We start from the raw sequence: 22,531 nt of genomic DNA on the forward strand, positions 1-22,531 counted from the left end.
GTTGGCTCCCAGTCGTTGCGGAAGTGTTGAACGCGAGTAGTCACTGAACGGCCTGCTCAGCAAAAGCCCTCCAGACTTCCTCCTTTTTTGGTATTATCTATTGTAATCTTATTTTCTTTATGCAGAGCTTTTCTTTGATTCATAATTCTTATTGTAATGTTCCCCTCCTACAGTTTAACAAATCACTCGCCCATGTGGCGCAGTATCAAATGTTTTTCTGAAGTCCAGATGGTCAAGCTCTCCCACAAAAGACAAAGATTGGCTTTTGTTTAAAAAAAGCCATTATCTCCCGGAAAAAATATATTTACCAGGCCTGCCTGGCAGAATCCATCTGTGTGAAATCCATTCTGCGCTTTATCATTTTTTTAACTTATCCATTTTCTTATTTTTTTGCCTTTGAGTTGGTTCTGAAGCTGGTGGGCTGTTAAGATCAGCCTGAGCGACCCGTAACCGCCTCACCTGCATCCCCTCAGCCCCTCTTGAATATTCTCCTTTAATCTTAATAATCTTAACGCCGTACCCTCGCTCCCCCTTGTTAGATGAGTTTAAAATAATCTGTGGAGAGAGAAGTCTCTGGGAAGCAAGGCAGTGCTGCTGAAGTGATTATTTCCACTGCAGTAAAGGTTGAAAACCGGTTACAATTACGGCTCCCAGTTCTACGTGTTAAGGGATTTGCCTTTGGGGATTAAGCAGGTGAGCGTTGTGTTTTGCTCCCCTCAGCCATCGGTTTCGGGGCTGTCACAGAGTTTGCAGAGGAAGATAGAGGAGGCCACCCGTTCCCTGCCTCCCGAGAGCACCAAGCACAGCTTGGCACGCAGCAGGACGAAGATGATTGAGGTCTGACACCTGGCAAGAGCACGCAGCGCCTGTCAGTGGGGAAGATTCATCCCCCCTCGTCTGCAGGGGGAAAGTTGAAAATAAAGGTGGTGCAGGTTGCTGAAGCATCGTTTGTGAGCATGATCTGTGGGCTCGGGCTGAGATTTGCTGTTTGTTTTCCCATTGCCTGTGCTGGCTTTGACCTCGGGACCGCGTGCGGATGTTCTGCGGGTGTGCTAATGGATTAACTCCTGCTTGCGAGCTAGGAGGCTTCCCTGCCTTTGGAGATGCATTTCGGGTGGTTTCAAGGGCATCTCGGGTGCCTCTTCAGTGGTGTGACTGCACTCAGCAGAAGTACGGCTGCTTTTAAAACTCTTCCAGGCAATGTTTCTGTGGAGCAAGAGGCCATAGAGGAAAATAAACTTGGGCGTTTCAAGCAAAAGGAACGAAGGAGGCTCGGTTTAAGCCTCTTGGTGCTTCTTGAGGAGGATGAAGCTTCCAGCCTGGATTCCCAGGCTGAGGGCGAAGAGTCACTCTAGGCAGGAATTTTCCACTTAATTTTTCTTTTTGATGGAAAATGTCAGTATAATTGACGTTTTTTTTTTTTTTGACAGGCCTGTGCTCAAACCACTTCAGAGAGCTCTCAGGGCTCCTTGCAGATGGGGCGAGTTCCTGCAGCTTCAGCTCCTGCACTGCCCACGTCCAAATCTGGGCCTTTGAAAGGACAGCATAGCTTCGTGCCAGAGACCTAGGGGACAGAGTTGCTGCCTCCTGGTGAAGGAGAAGAGCTAGGAGACCTACTGGAGCAGTAGACCACCATAGAGATCAGGTGGGTACAGCCAGCAAGCAGAGCAGCACATTAAACATCAGCACATCAAACATCAGGCTTTGTTATAAGGGGTAGTCCTGTACCACAAACCCCAGGTCCGTTTCACGCCAGTGTTAGGGGATTTGATTTCTGCATAATGCACAAATCTAGGTTTCTTTGAGAAGATAAAGACCTTTTGCCCCTAATGGGTCGCCTTCTGCAAACATCCATCCTTACAAGTACAAGATATCCTTTCTGTCGTTCCTCCCTGAGTCAGGATTGCCTCAAACACCCCAGAGTAAGCAGCCCTGTTACCCCCTTACCATTGGTGTCAGAGAAAAGCTGGACCAGAAACAGTTTTCTGTGGGGAGGCTGCAGCTTTTGGAGATGATTGGAATGAATCAAATCCCCTGTGAATTAATTGAAAGGGTCAATGTCTGTAGTTAATCAGTTGAAATTGCCTATCGTTATCCAGCTGTGTCTTTCATGTCAGCTAGAAGATGTCTGGGAGGCAGCAGCCATCAGATAAGTGGACTGAGGGAGTTTGGTGGGTGTTTTTTCCTCCCCTGTGGCAAGTGGTCTCTCAGTGGGCACACGGACAAGTCTGTTTTTGATGTATATCTGGATTTATCGGCGATATAGTTTTGCCTCTATTCCTCCTTGTTGTTTTCTCTCAATTAGGTGGTGGCTGGAATAACTTGTCTTAATGACACATCCTCAGCACCGATTTCAGTGGTGACAGTTATTAACGGTTTCACGATAAGAAACAGGTGTTTCAGCATGGTCCATCAGGCAGAAGAAGAACAATGCCTCCCCAATGTCATTGTTCACGTTGTATTCAATGACTGCTAGCTTTTTTTATGAAGGTTTTATTCAACCTCATAGGTAGCATTTACTACTTAGTATGCAGGCTTTGGGCAAGCTAGTGGAGTGGAAAACCTTTTAATTTCTTTTTAATGCAAACATGGATCTTGCAAGACCTTGTCAAGCGATGGGAATAGGTATGGACTCTTGCTTACAGCTCTCAGCATCGCTCAGTGTTTGCCTGCAAAAAAAAGTCCTGGGTTCTTCTAATGGGAGCTCTGTGGTCCAACGGACAGGTCCGAGCACGAAGGGATTGGGCAGAGAACATTGTTAGGATAATGGAGGTGTTGCAACAGCTCCTGGGCTCTGCTGCTTCCCATGCTTTCCCATGGTGGGGTGGGAAGGGAGCAATGTTTGTGAACATGAGGCTGTGAAATACCCTGGGTAGTTTTTTTTTTTTGACAAGGCATGATCATTGATCACTTGCCTGCGTTGCGAGGGTGGGTTTGCTGGTTGTTTTGTTTGGCCAGGACTCACACAGTGCATTTTTCTATCCTCCTGCTCCCCCTTTGCTGCTGTTTGCACTTCTGTGATGCACACTTGTCTCTGTTCTCCATCTGATCTTGCAGTGAACAACGTGAGAGGCCTTGGGCTCAGTGTATGTGCTCCGCAGAGCTCAGCTGCACCTTGAGAAGGTGAGGGGACAAAATTTGATCCCTACCATTTGCATCACGTGCTGAGATTGACTGGAGGGCAGCTGCTGCAGCCGCTAATAACTGCATCCCACCGGTGTGCTGCGCAGGTCTCGCTTTCTCTGGCTGTGCTCCCGGTGCTGAGAGAGGAGGAGGAGGAGGAGGTGAGGAGGAGGCAGAGAAACCACACTGGCCCTTTTCCACATCCTGTGCAGGAGATATTCCCAGAGAGAACTGCTTGTCTGTGATGCAGTGGGGCTGGCCATCTGATAGATGCCAGAGGGGATATTGGGCATTACTTAAGGGACACATTTCTACATCCTTCATCTTTGCAGGAGGAAGCTCCTCAGGGCGGGGAAGAGACAGAGCCCTTGGTGCTTGGGCATTGGGCATCTTCACTTCTTGTTCATCCTCTGGTCTGTGCTGGGGTCTGGTGCTGGCTGCACTGTGGGGCCATGCCTGCCTGGCCTGCAGGGGCTGCTCTGTGAGCCTTCTAAACAGTCTCTCCAGCTTTTATTTTGTACCACCATCAGCCGTGCAACCTATTTATTTCCCCTTGGCATTTGGGTGTCACTAAGGGCAGATCAGAGCAAGGTTCACCAAAGGTGCCCGATGGGTCCCCTTGGCCTTCAGCAAGGCAACGCTCTCTCCTGCCCCAGTCTGACTGCTTGGGCTCCCTACTGAACAAGGAGGGGAAAAAAAAGATTAATTGGTGATAAATAATGCATTTTGTTCCCACCTAAAGGTTGTTTGATCTCTGTAGTCTTCATTCCTCTGGTGACAGGGAGCTCAGTGTTAATAGCTATTTGTCACCCGGTGCAGTGCTTAAACAGCCCGAGCAGCGCTGCGTTCAGCTCATACGTCCCTGCCACAGGCAGGGCTTCCCATTATTACTTTCTTTACATTTTTTTTTTTCAATTCAGCTCTCCTGTGGTGGCTTTTCACAGCAATTTCCAGAAGTGAAACAATTAGCAAACATTAAACATCCTTTTTCTGGGAAAGCAGCAATCAGGAGGGAAGATATAGTATCCGTCTAAAGTCTCCCCGTACGTAGATACATGCACACAGAGCCCCTTCAGGCTGAGCAGAATTGGAAGTGATAGTTACCAGTATAATATTTAAATGAGCATTAATTACCATAAACCGTTTGGGTTTTAATGTCTCCTTCTGTACAGTATGTAAATCAGGGCTGGAATGGGCTTGTGAGCATGCATCGGGCCTCTGGTGGTGTGGATAAAAGGGCTGGGTTTTAGTACTGGGATTCAGCCATGCCATTTCCATTAGTGTTAATGGGAGCTACAGGGCCAAACCCTGGCCACGGAAGGGAAGGTTTCCCTCTCATCCTCAGAGACAGCCCTGCCCCGAGGACACCTTGTGCTTGCTTTTCCCATCCCAGCATACGTGGAGAGGCTTCCTGAGGAGGAGGAGGAGGAGGATGCCTAGATGCCAAAATGACTCAGCTTTGGGCTCCCAACCGGCAAGGGCACCACAAGGTGCAGGTTTCAGCTCCCCCTCTCTGCACAGATAACGTGGATTTACTGAAACGCTCCGTTTCTTGTGGTGCCTATGGCTGGGTGGGAATTTCCATCCCTCTGGGGCCATGGCTCCATGCTGCTGCTCTGCTGCCAGCAGCTTGGGTTGCAGGGGTTTGCTCCCCATCCCCTTCCTCCCGTGCTTTTGCTCTGCTGCCCCATGCTGCTGGATCTGCAAAGCAGTTTGGTTTTTAGCCACAAATGTCTCTTTTTTTTAAATTTATTTTTAGCATCCCAACCATGAGACAGGTAATTCCTGGGCTCACGGAGGTGTTTGGGACTGAGGTGGCCTTTCTGAGCACCCCTCGCTGGGCAGCACCATACCCCATCCATCTCCTATCCAGCCTGCCCTGCCACCCCGAGCACAGGGAGCAGGACTCCACCTGAAGCTGCTGGTGATGGGCAGGTCTTCAGGTACTTTACAGCTCCTCCCCAAGCCCCTGTGTCCTTCCTCTTCGCCCCCCTCTCCCTCGGTGGGGACCTAGTTTGCCTTGCAAAGTGGTCTCATTATAAATGCATCAGCCTCTGCTGGTCTCGCGCGCGCTGCCTTCATTTAGCCCTCCAAGCTCGATTACATCTGAGGATGTCTTGGGGTAATTAAGTAATATTAGAACATTTTCTTTTCTATTTTTTTCCCCTTCCCTAATGCAGCTTTCAAAGCACAAGCCTTGGTTCTCACCCACCGGAGCCCACTTCGCCGAGCCTCTGAATTCTCCCTAATGTACCTTGCCATGAATGAAGGCTAATTACATTTCTGAAAGATGTCATTAGTGTCATATTCATGCTGGGTTTCAGAGAGCTAGCACGCAGCAGGGAACGCTCCCTTAGGTGTCTTTCAGCCTTACTGTACGCGGTTCTGCCGCGAGGAGCGGCCGGGCTCTCTGGCCGGAACGGGGATGTTCAGCCGGCAGAGGCTGAGCTTGGTTGAGAGCATCTCTTCCCATGGATGTTTTGCATCCTTCATCTCCGGAGCTCATCACGGTTTACAAATATTAACTAATTAAGCCTCTCAGAGTGCCCATGAGATAAGTAATTGCTACTCTAATGATTAGCATTGTAGCCACTCTCTTCTCTAGGCATTGGACAGTGCTTTTTGCTATAGAGAAGCAAGGCGGCAGTTCTTAAGCATACAATAAGATAAATGATACTTTTGGATGATCTGGCCAGCTGACCTGCAGGTTGGTGGCCAGAAATCCAGAGCCGCCACAAGAGATACCCGTGGCATTGCTTTCGAAGCCTGCCGTCCACATTCTTCCCTCTTACATTTGCACAAACCCACCTGAGCCCTACTGACTTCAGCGGAGGCTCCTTGGAGACTTCCCCAGAGGGAAGAGGACCCAGGGTTTATCTACTTGGGTAGCTCGTTGTTTGCATCGCGGATGGGATGTTGGTTCCCAAGGAAACTAAAAGATGGTGGTTACCATTTTATTTTTCTCTCCCAAGATTGTCCCAGGGATGATATTCTGGTTTTACGCTGCCATTGCTCTCCTGTTCAGTCCAGTGTGAGGTGGCCACCAGGCTCCCCCAGGTGAGTACTGCTTTCAAGGGCTATTAGGTGCTCATAACAAGAAGTCACACATTGCGTTTTCATGGTAATTTTTCCTTAGGTCACTTAACATTGTACTGCGTTGCATTTTGTTGTCCTGGAGAGATGCATTAGGTCTGTTAGTGGGGGTGGAGTTTGCTGCCACTGAAAGAGGTCAACTCTCCCAGGCAGTCCCGACTCCTGACAAGTGCCTGATTTCCCTCTCCTCCCTCCTCCAAGGCTTTTTGGAGCACTTCTGTAAGCAGGATAGCAACGGGGATGCTGCTGCCGTGGCCACAAATTTTTTTTCCCCTGGTTTTGTTTGATTATCTTTTCTCCTTCGATACTTAAAGGGGAAACACCTTCAAGCTTCACCCCCCTGCACTTGAGTATGGGCTCTGCAGTTTTTTTAGGTCGAGCTCAGCTCTGTAGCACTGTCTGATTTGGGGTGTTGGGTGGGCAGCTGTTTTTGGAGGCATTACATCCTAGGCCAAGGCTGTGGAGCCAGCTTTGCCCTTGGGTACCTCTGCAGGGACAGACCGAGAGATTGGCTTCTCTGATTCATGCATCGGTGTGAAATTAAAGGCATTTTGGAAAAAGGCTGCACCAGCAAAGCTAAACTGCCCAGGGAAATGGGAGGTGGAGAAGTTAATTGTCCGAGGTGTGGGAATTCCAGGCTTTCCCACGGACTCTGCCTTTCCAGCCCCGGCCAAGCTGCCAGCTCACCCCGCTGCAGAGGGAGATGGGCGGTAATTGCCAGGCTGGGTTTAATTTTGGGGGCGAAGGCAGGGTCTGGGCTGCGAGAAAGCTGTAGGGCTGGGGAGAAACTTGGGCTCTTACCAGTCAGATAGGTAGGAGAAGCCTAAAAGAGTTACTTGTGTGTGGCGTGCTCTGAGATAAGCCCAGAAACCTGCCTTGAGCCAGTCCCAGGTCAGGGAACCACAGCCTCTGGTAGCTGTCGAGGGTTTGAGGCTGAGCAGAAAAAGCTGCAGAAACTTTTCCGAGTGTATTTAAATCACGTGGGGCTGCCAGGACTCTAACGACTCATTCTGTAGATTAGGGAACCTAGTAATTACAGCTAATAAGTCCAAAATGTGTAATTACCCTGCAAGCAGTTGGAGCTGGAAGGCAGAAATAAGCGTGGTCGTTACACCCTTGTTAGGTGATCTATCAGTTCCCTCCTTGCAATCCAGGAGGTGCAGAAGGAGCAGCTGCTCTTTTCCCCAGCCTCCATCTTTGCTGGTGCTGGAGGGAGCCAGCTCCTTCTCCTGCATCCGTTGCCCAGCCAAAACAGTCCCAAAATCCAGCTTTCTTTCCTTAAATAACACCATTCCTGATCAGCTTTCTAGATCTGTGGTGGGAGGCTCTTTAGGAGAGGTTGTGTTTGTTTTTTTCCCCTGCTAGTTTGTTTTCCTTCCTAATTAAAGTAGCTCTTTCATCAGTCCCTGTATTTCTTTCCACCCTCCAGTTTTCCCAAAGAGGCTTAGTAACATTTCCTGCCTCTAATCAATACACAATTTATATGCAATAACTTTGTCAGGAGAACAGGGAAGCAGCTCGCAGAGTTTCTCCTGTAATTTCAGTGTGCCGTAGCCATTGGCTGAAGGTCAATGCAAGCTTGACTGTGACTGATTTTTACTGTCTTTGGACAATCTGTCAGCAAAATGCAAGCTTTGTAAAACCTCGGCTAGACGCGGGCCGTAACAGATAGTGCTGTGCAGCCTGCCAAGCACACTGTGAAGCTGGCTCCCTCGGCAGCGCCGCACACGGTAAGGCTTCGCCTCGTGCCTGCCCTGCCCTCCCTGCTGGAAGGAGGGGACCCCATGTCTCCATGTGGCATGATAGATGTCCTGACAGATGCTATTTTCCCCGGTAATAGGGGTGGTGGGTGCTTTGATAGTAAGCGAAGCTGGTTCCTGCTCAGTGAGTGCAAGGAGCAGCTCCATTAGGTGCCCCTGGGGAGCGCGAGACAATTCTGCAGAGAGGACCGTGCACTGGAGGAGTGGGCACCTCGCTTAACCTGCTTCCGTGTGCTCATCTGTCTCCTGTCACTTGTGATCCCACTGTCACCTCTTCATCATCCCTCTGGATGCGGCCGTGCCAGAGGAGCTCCTGCTGGGAGGAAGCTTCCATCCTCAGAAATGAAGCCTTAAGAGATGGATGTCATCCTCTGTGCTTGTGCATACCCTAGCCCTCCTGTGGATGTTGCTTGGGATGAGTGCCTTGTGGTATGATGACATTCATCCCATGGGCATGGCCAGCAGGGATGATCAAGGCCACTTGATGCCGCTTTCACGTGTCCCGTGAAGCCTGGCAGTGGTGGGATCAGCCTGGGACACTTGGCTCTGACATGCTTAACAAGCAGGGAGGTGCAGGCTCACGGCCGTTTGGCGTCTTATTAATCACATTTAATGCGTAGGTTGCTTTAGCGCTGATCATTTTAAAATTCCCTGTTGGAAAGGTTACCTGTATAATTATAGGTATAAATCTCGGGGACGTTCTTGCCAAAACAAATGGAGCATCTAGCGCTCAGACCAGGGATAAACCCAAAGAAGCTGTAAAAAGGGTTTGTAATAATGGAGTGCGAAATCTGCACCCATTGCAGGGCTGAGAGGAGCGAGGCACCGCCAGAGATAAATTAGGCATTTGTGCAGGTAGTTCTTGCAGTCATCCTGAAGTTCTTGCAGTTTCCCTGACATGTACAGAAGTAAGAGCTGTCGATCTCTGGGCACTAAGTTGTGTCACCACGTTCTGGTGCTGGCAAACCCCGGGGTTTGAAGGGTCTTGGGTGGGGGTGAGGATAACCTGCTTGTGAAACAGGTCTGGGAAGTGCTGACAAATACCCTGGTTAGCAGCAGAAAGCTTCAGTCTCTTTAGTCACTGGCTGAGAAATGTGAGATAGATATATCTATATATAATATAGATATATACAAATAATCAAAATATGTATATATAATCAAAATATAACCTGTCTGTGTATATATATATATAAACATTTGAGATGGGTTAGGTGTCTATCAGAGCATTTTTAAGTTCACACATGCCCTTAGAAACCTGGCTCTTGGGATTTGCCTCTCCCCTGCTACAATCCCATGGGAAAACTAACCTCATTCCCTATCCCCTCCTCAAGTTCCAGGTGTCTCCTGACCAGACCAGATCCCGGATGGAGAAGTTCACCCCACTTCGCGCATGTCGTCTCCCGAGGGCTGTTTGTCCACCTCCTGCCTTGCTGGAGAGGATGTCAAGTAGGTAGCTGGAAGGAGAGATGCTGATCTGAGTTTTTTGGTCTGTGCCTGTGCTCAGCACACAGGAGGGAGGATTAGTCACAGTTCACGCTGTCATAATAAATTAAGGTGTAAGGACAACAATATAATAGAAGTAAAGCACGTGCGAAATATTCTGCATTAGTAGTAAGAAGTATTAGACTCAAGTGTTTTGGATTGCTAATTGCAGGATGTGTTAATTGCAAGGCAAGCAATACAGCCCCTTATATAAGCTCCAATGCACATAGCTTGCATTATGAATAGGAAGAGGAGTACGTGGGAAGTTGTCTCGATGAAACCAAGACAAACATCTAAAAACACTTAAAATACTCATCTGAAGCCCTCCTCCTGTCTCTGTGGTATCCCTGTTAATCACAGCCCGCTGTAAAAGCACTGCCTGCATTTTGTCTCTTAGGCTCACGTTAGTTGCTTCCAACTTTCTCATCAGCCCCATCTATAAATTCAGACTATTCTTAAATAAGACTGGTGCCACACAAAACCACTTCTCCTATCCTCGTGCACTGTCTAACGATTATTCCCTTATCCCTTTATATAACTGAATCAAGCCTGACACTTAAAGCACTCCCTTAGGGAAGTTATTGAATTTAACAGGGCTGAAACCAACAGGGTTCTAGAGAAATGCTCTAAAAACCTGGGCAAGATAATGGAAAACAATATCTTTGCTGTAAGTTTCTGAACCGCCCTATAAAATTCTATGGGAAGAATGAAATTCTCGAGGACTCTTTTTGCCCATAAAAGCTGATTATGAGTAAGTTGGTCCCAGTGCTTTTATTGTTGAGCCCCAAAAACTCAGTGTATACTTTCATCCTGCTCTCTCTCTCCTGTGCAGAAGGATGTTTTGGCTCTGCTCCTTAGCGGTTTGTTCTCATTTCACTCCCAGATGGGCTGTTGTTTAATCCAGCCCCGTGGTACCAAGTTCTGCCACGACTCGCTCCTCGAATAGCTTTTCCCTGTGAGTCCCTCACCTTCCTGTGTCTCTGACAATGTTGGCTGCTTGGTTGTTTTTTTATTTTTCCCTCTTTTTATTCTGACTTTGGAAGAAAGCTTAACTTCTGCTCTCCATTTGTGCTCAGGGGAGAGATGGTGATTGGAAGAGGAGAGGCACTCTGAAACAGAAACAGGACAACCAGCATTGCCTGCCAGCGGTGAGGGCTTCTCCAACCTTTTCCAATACTTCTCCAAGCTTCCCAAGCCAGAAAATAACAGCTGAGGCCCTCAGCTCCCAGGAAAAGATGTTTTTTCAGTGGACAGAGGATTACAGAGTGTCCGAAGCTCTGACACTGCCAGGGATTTTGCATTACCGCGCCTGATAATTCTCCCAGGAGCCTGTGCACATATTCTCATGAATGAAAACTACTGAGGTACTTCACTGGTATTTGCAATTCCTTTTATTCACGCCAAATTTTTCTTGCTGAGGCTGCTCGCACAAAGGGCGAATAAATATTCAGAGTGCTCCTGCCTGAAACGCGCCTGCCGATGTTATGAAATGTTCTTCTTATTTTCCCAGTGCATTCAAGCAATTTCAGTCGAGGAACCTTTAAAGAAACTCCTGCTTGTAAAGGGAAGGTGTCTGAATAGGGGAACAGAAAGAAGATCACACGATCACCTCCTCACCTAAGTGAAAAAAACTAGCAGTGACTTGGGGACACCCAGATATTAATTGAGAAGCTGAAATGAGCCATTTAATGCTCTTTGCACAGGTAGTAAATGTTTCTCCCATTGACTTGTTTGCATGCATGTTTTGTTTTGTGCTCTTTAACAAGAGGAGGAGGAAGGAAAAAAAGTTGCAGCCAAAATACTTGGTGTGATTCCACTTGCTCTACTCTTTTCTTAAGCACGGTGCCTGTGTTTGAAGACATATTTCAGACGGTGCCCCTTTCTCTTCAGGACATGCCTTAAAGCTGGCATTCAGCTCAGCATGATGTGATCGGAGGTGACATCGCATTGTTTGTGGGACAGGGTAGGTAAAAAAAAAAAAAAAAAAAAAAAAGAGCTGAAAAGGCACTGTGAAATTCGGAGCTGCTGAAAGCTCCCAGTGGGAGGGATGAGACTTTCTGGGAGGATGGAGGCAGACGTGGCTCTTTGCATCGCAGGTACTAATGCATCTCTAGTCTAGCCTCAAGCTTTCTCTCCCAGTATCTTATTCTTTGTCAATGTACAGCAGAACTGGCTAAAGAGACCCAGAGATTTCTCCCCAAATTGTAGCATCCCTCTGCTCAAATCCTGCTGCCCAACATGTGTCAAGTGGGACCATTTCTCACTGACAGCCCCAGGCAAATGGGAACAGCTGCCTAAAGGCAACTGGGCAAGATGGCCACGGAAACGTTCACCGTGTGGAAAAATCTGTGTGCTTTCTTCTTTAAGCAATAGAAAGGAAGTTGTACTTCTGGAATTGTTTTTACATAGCTCTTCACGGTTCAAAATGCACAGCAAGGCTGTCAAAGTAGCCTCACATAAAGGCTGCAGGGCTGGGAGAGGGACCAGACAAGTCTTTTGTCCAGCATGAGATGTTGCTGATATCTGGGGAGAAACCCCTCGCTCTGGGGTACCCAGTGTAAAACTCCTCTCCCTTAGGTTGTGCCTTTACCCCTGGAGAGGATGCTGAGCCCACCATTGTGATCTCCTGCACCAAGGCTGAGCGTGTTGAGGACCATTCACTGCATCCCTGAGCTTGGAAAGGAGGACGTGACACCTCAGGTACAACGGGTCCCAGCCATAGTTGGCAGAGACCCCACACCATCCATAAATCTCCATCAGGGGCTTCAGCAGGAGGGCGGCAGAGACACCAGGGGCTGTTTTGGGGCTGAAGTGCAGAATGGGGCCATGTGGCGGGTCGCAGCGCAGGGGCTGCAGCTCGCATGCTGGCCAAGCAGCTCCGAGTCCACCCCTCATCACTTTTGGGGGCCTTGTAACCGAGCCCATTTGCTGTTCCTGGCCCCATAAAATTAATAGGTTGTGGGAGGTGGTGGGAGGAACGGGAGCATGCCAAGTGCTGAGGAGCCCATCTCGATAACTTGGGGTTATCTTCCCGGCGTGACCGCTCCGGCCGGGGCTGGCGGGGCCGCACCGTTTCCTCATTACTGCGCCGCAGAGAACTCGGGTGTCCAACCCCAACTATCAGTATTTTGTGTTTCCAAGGCAACCCTGGCTTTAACAGCCTTCGTAATGACATCATTTGGTTGAAATGAGCATGCATGATCTTTTGATTAGCACTGGAAGTATAAATTAGGTTACTTTCCCTACCCCCAGCCACTTGAAAAATAAATGCATTGGAGTGTGTGGGGGGGCACGTTTTAAAAAAATAAAAGGAGCTCGGAAGAGGGTAAATGGAAAAATCAATTTTTACATTAATGGAGTCCTCATTCAGCATTTCTTCTCTTTATAGATTTAGATAACAGTGATATCTTAGTTTCACAGAGCAAAGAAATTAATTACTTACTAATGGTGCAATTCAGAAATTAATTTATGTTATCCATTTAAATGTGTCATTATTAATCAATTTAAATGAAGGGACCTGTAAGCCAGCACCATCTAAACTGACTTAGGATGCTGGAGGACTCATCCTGCCCTCTCCTTGCTGGCAAACACACTGTGCCTGCTACCTGCAAGCTGTTGCACCTCCAAGTGCGCTGGCATCCCCAAAACAAGACCTAAAGGGTTTCCGGGCTGTTATTAAACATTTTAAAACTCATTTCATATTTAAGTTACTTGAATTTCTGATCTGAGGTTCGATCTTCTGGTTTTATTTTATTTTTTGGCTGGTTTTTCTCTTAAAGTGATGTACAGAAGGAGGATGCTGTCTTGCAGAGATGCTCTTGGCCTCCCAGTAGGTCTTGGCCATGCTGTGGGGTCTTAGCTCGTCATGAACCATGGGTTCCCTTTTAGGGTTGGAATGGGGCAGCCACGTTAGGTGGGTAATAATTAAATTGTCACAGATCTGATTTTTTTTTTTACTGCTGTATTTAGGAGAAAAGAGGTAACAGACCACGGGACTCTTCTTTTTCTGAATAAAGTTGGTCTCAGGCTGAAAAGGGGGACCCTATACCATGCAATAAATCAGGATTAAACTAAACAGTGCTGCTCAGAAGCCCTCAGCTGCTTTCTCCAGGATTTCAGTATGTTGCAGCTTTTCTGTGCCCAGCTGCCTGGGCCTTTTTGTGGTAAGCAAGAGTCTGATTTATCGTTTTATTCTGTTTATGTTATTAATGCCTCTGAAAATGTTGGATCTGCCACATATTTCTTGGCACGCTCCTTGGAGTAAATGGCAACTGTGATGGCTTTGGAAGATGATTTGCTGAAGGATACTGTATTAAAATTCTGTTTGGACATTTGGGCTGCTGGTATAAGGATGTGATAGCCATTTCCTTCCTGTAATGATATATTGTCATGTTAATTTTGATGGTATCTCACTGTAAAATAGAGGGATTTGAAAGCCTGCAATTTGAGAGCCTGGAGTTGTACCTATCTGTCTGTATCTATATTTATATACAGGTTATTTCTTTTTTCTTTTTCCTCTTTTAAAGTAATGCTTGCACTTAACATTTGCTGTACCGATGATGATTCTTTATTAGGTCTGGAGAAATTTAGATGTGTGCTGATGGTAAACCAGCTTTTTTTGAACTAAAAGGGTTTCAGATGAGTTTCGTGTTCTTTCTCAGTGTTTTGTTTTTCAAACCAATTACTGCCCTGCTGCCCACATCAGGCAGGTTTCAGCCTGAAAGTTCCCTTTGTTGAGCTAAAATATGGTCTCTGCTAAATGCTGAGCAGCGATGGCTAGAGATGAATAAGCAGCAGGTTGCAGAATTAATCAAGAAATCATTTAGCACCTGCAAATAAATACTTGTAGCTGAAGTCTTTTTCTCGGCTCCTGCTTTGTTTTGGCTAGGTCCCTGGCTTCAGAGCAGAGGTGGGAGAGAAGCAGCTGGGATTTAAGTCTTCCTCCCTTCTCTGCCCCTCTTTGACCTGTGCCCATGTGCTGCCGCCTCCTCTTTAAGGGATTATCTCTGGGCCAGGCCAGGACCTCTGTCCCCACAGATATTTGTTCCCTGGCTTATTTTCCCAGCTGGTTCCACGCGCCACCACTCCTCCGAGGCTCGGGCAGGGGGTGGGAGCGCTCCCCATCTGCCGCAGCAGCCCTCTAGCTGGTTGGATTTGTGCTGGAATGGGTTTTAGAGCATCCTCACCATCCCTTCTGTGATCCTTTTTTGGTGATCTCTGCGGTGCACCAACCCATTTCTCCCGCAGCCGTTAAGTCACAGGGTAACCTTGGCAGTGGCTTTACTGACAGGGCTCTGGAGGGTTTGATGTAGGAGTCCAGCCTTTATTCATTGCCAAGCTAAAAAAAAAAAAAAGTTAGTATATAAAACATTCAAAAGCTTTCTTGCTTTCTCAGATGTAGAAATTGAGAAGGAAAGGTAAACCCAGGTTAAAGACTTGGACTTTCAGATGCTTGCTGCTGATTGTTTAAGAATCTTGTCCCTTTTTAGGATGAGAGAGCAGTCTGGGGCATTAGCAGTCAGATATCTATTCATTTCCCTCCTCTTTCCTTCCATCCATGTCCAATAGCCACAGAATATTTTGGTCACATCCTTTTCTAATGCCTTAGACTTTTATGGGGGCATGCTCTGATCTTTTTTCTTTGAATCCTGAAGCGTTACTGCATGATGAGAATCGGTCTTGGAGCCTTGCAGGGTGCTGAGCTGCTGGTGACTGTGCCCTTAACCCCGCAGCCCGGGGATCAGAGGTGGGGGTTTGGTTATTTACATTGCTGCCTCATGTCCCCATGCAGGAGGACAGCTTCGTTTCTGCCCCATCGCTGCTTGCTGGGATCTTGACAAAGCTCCGTCTCCCTAATCCTGTGCCGCGTCCCCGCTGACAGCTGCAGCGGTGCAGAGCACAGCCCCGCGGCAGGAAGGCTTAGGGCAATTTGCTCCTGAGCTGAAGCTAATCCCTAAGGATGGTAACTGGCTTAAGACCAGAAAATGGGGCCTTTTTGTGGCTTCCTCTACCATTTCTTTCTCTCCTAGCCTTAACAGTGGGATCCACGGGGTCTTCACACCTGCTGCCGCAGCCTTCCCTGCTCCCCAGGTGCAGTGTTTAACCTTGCGGGTGTTATCCAGGGTGATTGCCTGGGGGCATAGCTTGAAAATAAGAGCTGAGAGCCATAAGTCTGGCTTCTCAAATGTGGGAAGAGATCCTGGGTAAGGGAATAAAACGTCTCAGCCTAGAAGTGGGCTGACATGTGGAAGGAGAGGCAGTGCCCTGCTGTGATCGAGTCCCCTCACTCATCTACAGGCTGGGCAAGCCCAGCACATAAAAAAACTTCACAGGAGCAATAACCACAGTAAAAAAAAAAAAAAAGATATATTACAGTCAGAAATGTTAGGGGAAGAGGAGGCTGAGGTGCATCCTGGCAGGTCATTGCCTTTTCCCATTCTGTGACTGATTTGGACAACTTTGGGTCCTTGCAGGCAGTGTAGGCAGCTGAAGCCCAGCCAGCACCCCCCAGGGGCAGCTCCACTGTGCTGCGAATGCAACTCTTCTTCCTCTGGGTGGGCAGCGAGGGGAACAGGGAGAGGAAGGCTGAAGGCGGAAGAAATTTGGAGGATGTTCAGCTGGAACCCGACCCCTTCAAGTGGCAGTGATGAATGCTGTGCGCTCTGCTACCGAGCGGGCTGAACACGTGGTAGGTGTCTCCCAAGGCTTCCTCTGAAGGCATTTATCTCGTAAAAAGGAGTTCTCTCTTGATTGATTTGCATCCTGCCTACCTCCCTGGTGCCTGTCTCTTGAACACCACAGTGTATGTGGGAGCTTTCCCCGGACACGGCCAGCCCTGGAGCAGCGCTGTGGTGCAGCTGGGGCCAGCTCTGGCTGATGCCCATCTCCTTGCCCAGCCTGCACCCTGCTCTGCCTCCAATACCGATGCCCTCCCCTTGTAATGAAGCACAAAAATCGAGGGGCAGGGGCTGAGCAAGCCAGGCTGGGCAGGGAAAAGTCAGGCAAGGTGTGGCTGAAAGAAGTTGCCAGGCTCCTTGCCATCCCAGAAGAGATCAGGGCACGGAGCATCAGCAGCCTAGAGCTAGGAAAAAATGCTTTTATGTACAGCAGGGTCTGATTTTGCATACATAAACCTGACAGTTTATCCATAAGAGAGTCCCGGGATGGACTCAGATTATCCACATAAAGATGCAATGTGAGGAAAAGCTTCTCCCGGGCACTTCTACCTCCTTTTGTCTCACCCAAACCTCACCTAGCCCCGAGGCACTAAGCAATGCCAGTGAACACAAAGCTTCCTTTTACACCCTGCTTCCTTCACATGGGTTGTGTAGCCTCCAAGTGATGGGGTAGGGGCAGGAAAATACAGTGTTTGTAAAGCAGTCCTTGATTGATAAGCAATTTAGCAGCAGAGTGCCCTGCCTGGGAAGATGCTGCCAAGGAGGCACCTTAAGAAATTGAAAGGTGCACCTGGAGCCACTTAAATGAAGGGACCTTGTTAGGGAGGCCTAATTGGGCTACAGGAGTTAGCCCACCTGTGAGGCGGGGCTGCAGGAGCTCACAAAAGCAGGAGTGAGCTGCTCTTGCTTGGGAGCCTTTCTGTGTCAAGTTTTCTCCTTTATTCTGGGAGCTGAACTTGGAGGAAGCTCGAGAATTTGGGACAAGAGGTAAGAAATATTTTGTGATTGTGGGAGCAGGTTGGAGCTAATTGGTTTCTCAGAGGGCTGCAGCTCTGTTAAGAAACTCCTTGTCTCCTCTTCTGTCTTGACATGAGATGCACGCGTGGATGCAGCGTTTTCAGAGTCCTTCAGGGCTGTCTCTTCGCTCACAAACAAATGCTTTTGGGACTGGCTCAGATCTGGGGTGCCGTGTCGCAGGATGCAGATGAAACGATGTTTATCGCTGTATTCCTAGCGGGGTGAAATGAAGCGTTGAGTAAGATATGCTTACCTGAAGAGCTGAGGCTTTGAAAGTGGCACAACTCTTGTGAAATCTCTTTAAAGGGCTGTGCAGTGTGAGCAGGGCTCCATGGCTGGGAGGGCAAGCGTTGCGCCTACTGCAGAGACTGAAATAAGCTCGGTTCAGAGCTCCGTGACTCCCTTATAAGCTCTGCTGCTCGGTCCCAAAATGGAGCATGTAAATAAGTTAACCCCTATTTTTTCAGACTGTTGCAAGCTACAGGGATGGAGCAATCTGGGGCTGAGCCCTCTGTTCCCTTCAGAACCATCCTGCCTGCCTGAACTCAGGACAGGGACCCGTTCCTCTCACCTGATGAATTTGCTAATATTTTGTATGAGTGGAGCATGGCCTCAGGTGCTTCTGTGTTCTCAGCCAGGTGATGACCCTGGTTCAGTTTCAGCTGGTGTAGCTCAACCTCCTGGCCTCCCCCTTTCCCCTATATCTCCCTCCCCATTTCCCCTATATCTGTCTCTATCCCATCCTAGGGCTGCAGGTAGGAACAGTGGGTGCTCTGCAAGATGCTGCCTGGCTTCAGCTTCTGTGCAAACAGCTGTCAGGACAAGGGTGATTCTTTCTTCCCCCTCGTTAGGCTCTTCTGATTTATACCCCAAAATGCATTAGTCTAGTTAAATACCTTTGGTGTAAGGGCAGAAATGTTGGCTAATGCAGTGAGCAATGCTTGACCCATTCAGGGTCTTTTGCACTCAGGGATTGAAGCAGAGAATTTTATTTCTGGTTTTCAAGATTACTGACCCTCTTATGTTTTATTTTTAATTTAAAGTGAGCACTGTGTTGTGTTAAACAGCCCGAGGTTGTAGGAAACCAAATATCAAAGGATCTGCTGAGATGAATGCACCTGGGTAGCACACCACACATGGTGGCTTCTGCTGCTCCCCTGTGGGCACCCTGCTCTTGTCCCAGGTCCAGGACCTTCCTCTCTACATGGGTAGAAGCCTCCTGTTCCTCCCTGCTGTTGTCTTACGTGGATGGGAACACTCTGCCTGGCTTGGCAATCTGCTCAAAACCTTGGCTGGACAGTAGGAACCAGCACGTTGGGGATATACGGCCACCACTGGCAGATGGGTTCTGGGGAAATGGCCATGGGTGCTGAGCAAGTGGCTGGAGTTCTCGTGTTTAGATCTGGCAGGCATTACAATATTTGTGTATTTCTGCCTCTCTGGGGTCCCGGGTGGGCTCCCATACCCTTTAATTGCTGGCTTTTTGACCGATGCTTGACGTCCTTGTTGAGCTCACTTTATAGGATCTCCCATCCCTGCCCTGATAATATACAGATAACAGGATAATATTTCTGAGGTCACCACAGCCCTGCTGTGAGTGGGTCTGGCTGTCTGTAGCTGCAAGTTTTGTGTTTAAGAAGCAACAAAAAAAACACCCACTGACCCTATTTTGTGTGGCACCATGCTCCCGATGCAGAGCCCATCGTGCTCTTGGTGATGGACCAGCAGCAGGGATACCCGTGTGATCCCAGCCATGAGAAGCGATGTTCAGAATGAAGGATGATGAAATCTTTTCATTAAAAAATAAAATGAAATGGGACCGACTCACTGTTTCTCCTCCGTTACCCCCAAAAGCGCTCTGTGAATTCCCCTCTGAGCAGATCTGTCAGTCTGCGGTGCGTGGGGCTGCCTGCGCCATCATTTATCTCCAGTTATTTTATTTCTGCTGGTTTCTAAGCTAATAACGAGTGATGAGGGCTCATCTCCTGCTCTGGGCACCTTCCCATTACTTAACTAACAATTAATAAACCAGATAATGGAGTGTTTCTCCCACATAGGAATAAACACTCAGCCTGTTTAGCGGTGGCAGCGCAGCATCCTCAGTCTGCTCCAAAACTGCCGCCTGTGTGCGACACAGTGGCCTGCATCTAAAGAGGCATTTCCCTCAGTTTGCAATAGGAAAACTGCTCAGTTTAGAGATTTTCAGGCCCATTCACGTAAAATTTCCCCCCTGCTGAGCTCCAGTAGCGTTGTGGCCGTGCAGCCCGGGGGGGGTCTGCGCCCCTCGGGGGGGGCGTTCCCTGGTGGCTGTCACCCCAGGAAACCTCTGATACGTCCAAGTCCCTCAGCATGCAGTTGTCCTTTTAAATATCCTTTTATTTTTTTTCTTCCTTTCGCCTCCTCCTCCTGCCCCTGAGTCTTTTGATTGTTTCACCTCAATCTGTCCTTTCAAAAACCAGCCCCTGCAGGATGTTGCTGGTGGCGGCGCATACTTTTTTGGCATCCAGAAGTGTGCTAGACCACTGAGCTGCCATTTGGAGAGATCAAATGATTCCCAGGGCTTTAAAATTATGACACTAGCCTTGAGGGCTGGAGGAAGTGGATAGTCATGAACTGAAAGCTGCCCCTTTGAAGTTCGGGATTTCTGGAGATGTCATCTTTTATATATATCGCCAGCCAGGTTGCTTTTCATTTCATCCCAGGGTTATTCTTGTCTGGATTCTTAGAGAGCGAGACCTCACTTCAAGGCAGAAGGGATGAGGAGAAAGATAGATGAGCCCGGACGTTTATGCATTTCATATCCCTTTGAAATATAATAGTGTAAGTTTTGTCAGAAATCACAATGCGCCAACACCCCATGCATTTGTATGGAGCACATTTCCCCTTGGCGGATATAAATTGAAGCCTCTGCCCCTGTCCTTGTGCAGGAGCACACCTAGCCCCTAACCCATGGGCTGAGCATCACTTCTTCACCTGGGTGGCGAGAGGAAGGCTTGCTCTGAGGCTGAAGGATGGCTGGTGATGTGCCATCAGGTGGGACCGAAGGGACGGGTACAGGAGAGCTAAGATGCGCCTTCCCCTTCCTTAGAAGAAAAAGGGGGAAAAATCTCCGCCCAGGCTCAAAAAAAAAAAAAAAAAAAAGCAAAACTGTTCAATGCATCCTGTGGAAACCCACTGCCAAAACCAAAAAATAAATAAAAATTACTGGGGGTGTGTGGTTTGACTCGAGCCACCTCCTGCTTCTCACGATCCCTGTCTGGCCAAGATCTCCTGACCAGACTCGAAGCAGTAGGCTCTGCCTGCACGGGTACTGGCTTGAAAATATGCTATGGCCAAGCAGGGCTAACTAAACTGAATTTTTGCCTGTGGTCTGTGACCTAGATGTTGTGCCCAGGGAGAGCCGGTGGGTACAGTCCTTGCTAGTAGAGGCAGAAGCTGTGGCAGCGAGGGCTCTCCTGTCAGGCTCCCACATCCGTCAGTGTCTTGTGCCCGGGAGGAGCTCCTGGCCAAAAAAATAAAAATAAAAGCCCCTGTGCGCACAGAGCGGTGACGGATCTGGATTGTCTGGAGAAGATGAAATAATTTATAAGCTTGGGTTTTAATGTTCCTGTTTTTTTTTTTTTTTTTTCTGCAGCTGCCACCTCCCCACCTTCTGTCATTGTCGTGGAAATGAATTTACAAGGGAAAGAAAATAGTTCTCGCTAATGTTTTCACACAAACGAAACATTAGCTAGAGAGACAAAAAGAAAATAATTGATTGTGAAAGCAAACCCCCTCTGAGACAGCCTGAGCATTATCAGGAGCAGCCTGGGAGGGGAAGAGGGGGGAAAGGGAGAGGGGAAGGGAGGAGAACAGGCCGGCCTGGAACAACAAACGTAGCATTTATGATAATTATCCATGTTTTAATCCCCGTTTCCAACCAAGCATTCACTTCCTTTAATTAGTTCTTGATTAGAAAGAGATTATCTAATAAATTGCACGAGTAGGGAACGGGTTATCTTTGCCATGTTCCTGCACGTGAAGTTCGGAGTGGATGGGGTTTGAGAGGGGTGAGGACATGGAAAAGCTCCGTTTGCTTTTCCCTCGTTCCCTTGGCTGCAAATATTGTCCGTCGCCTGCATTAGCAGCGCGGCCAGTGAAGTAAATCCGTAATTAAGCTGAATTAGCATGTCCTCGAAAGTTTTACATGCACGGACACAAAGGAGGCTCCTGCTTGGAGCCTTTCCAGCACGATTTGCAGGGAGGGGAGAGTGTGGTTTATTGAAAGAGCACACTGCTGAAGTTCTGGGTGGTGGTCGTGGTGTGTGCTGAGAATATGAGTTGGGGTTTGCTGGTTGGATGGGATTTCCTTCATCCACCAGCGAGCGCTGGGAGTGGCGTGCCAGAATCACCTCTCCATTGCCCCGTGCGGCACCTTGGTGATGCTTGGGTGGTGTCCTCCAGCACCAAGTTGAGTCTTGCATTGCCAGACCAAGTTTCTCCAAACTGTGGCTCTGTAAGAAAGGAAAGGGAGGTGGAAGAAGCGGTCATGAGGCTGGGCAGGGTCTGGCCAGGTTTCTCAGAGCGGGTGTTTCAGCCCAAAGTGACCTCGCTATCGATCGAGGCAGTCGATAGGCAGCTACTTAAGAATAAAGTTCCGTTTCCCCATTTCTTCTTCTTCTTCACTTTAATTATCTAAGATAGATAAGCAGCTGCAGGCCAATTAGAAAACAATTACCCGCTGTAATCAATGCTGGCTTAGAAAAAGAGGGAGGGTGAAAGTGTAAATGCTGAAAAAGTGCCTTAAAATGCAGTGCCGAGGTAACCCTGTGTGCAGCTCTGTCTGAGAGAGCCACAAGCATCTGTGCCCAGAGGGCTTGGGGCAGGAATGGGACACGGCAGAGTGACACCCGAGACCAGCATGGTGGCCTCCGAAGGCTGTGTTGGGGACTTGGGATGGCACAGGAGGGGACACAGCCATGCTCTGGTCTTGAGAAAGTCCCTCCGTTTCCTTAATAATCCTAATTTTATATGGACTGTAATGGTTCTGCACTGAGTATTGCCAATGGGGTCTTGTGGTTATAATGGGTAGCCGGATGAAAATACAAACTCGGTTCTCAGTGGCAGGCAAAGGAAGTGAATCAAATGATAGGAATTAGCAGAAAAGCAGAGAAAACCAGAAAATAGTATTATGCTGCCCCAGGGGGTGCATCTGTGTTGGGAGCACCGCTGGCCTGCCACCAGCGGGGAGGGAAGGATGGGGAGAGGCAGTATGGGTGGTGGGATGGGGAAACGCTTCTTGCAGGGACTGAATAACCAGGGCAGGGTGATGGAGCCCTGCTTTTTGGGGCAGTCGGTAAGGAAGTTAGGCTTTTTTTTCCACAAAAAAGGGACTTTTTT

General features: G+C 48.4%; 2 long non-coding RNA genes across 2 annotated transcripts; both read left to right on the plus strand.

Moving 5' to 3' along the window:
• Positions 1-1,440: 1,440 nt before the first annotated feature.
• Positions 1,441-11,297, plus strand: LOC126913373 (uncharacterized). Its single transcript, XR_007708558.1, has 4 exons — positions 1,441-1,645; positions 6,096-6,180; positions 9,308-9,422; positions 10,535-11,297. It is a non-coding gene; the product is annotated as an uncharacterized LOC126913373 (long non-coding RNA).
• Positions 11,297-14,784, plus strand: LOC118243283 (uncharacterized). The gene is made up of 3 exons (XR_004777240.1): positions 11,297-11,421; positions 12,036-12,158; positions 13,428-14,784. It is a non-coding gene; the product is annotated as an uncharacterized LOC118243283 (long non-coding RNA).
• The last annotated feature ends 7,747 nt before the right edge of the window (positions 14,785-22,531 follow it).

The sequence above is a fragment of the Cygnus atratus genome, chromosome 7 (genome assembly GCF_013377495.2).
Source record: "Cygnus atratus isolate AKBS03 ecotype Queensland, Australia chromosome 7, CAtr_DNAZoo_HiC_assembly, whole genome shotgun sequence".
Classification (NCBI taxonomy): domain Eukaryota; kingdom Metazoa; phylum Chordata; class Aves; order Anseriformes; family Anatidae; genus Cygnus; species Cygnus atratus.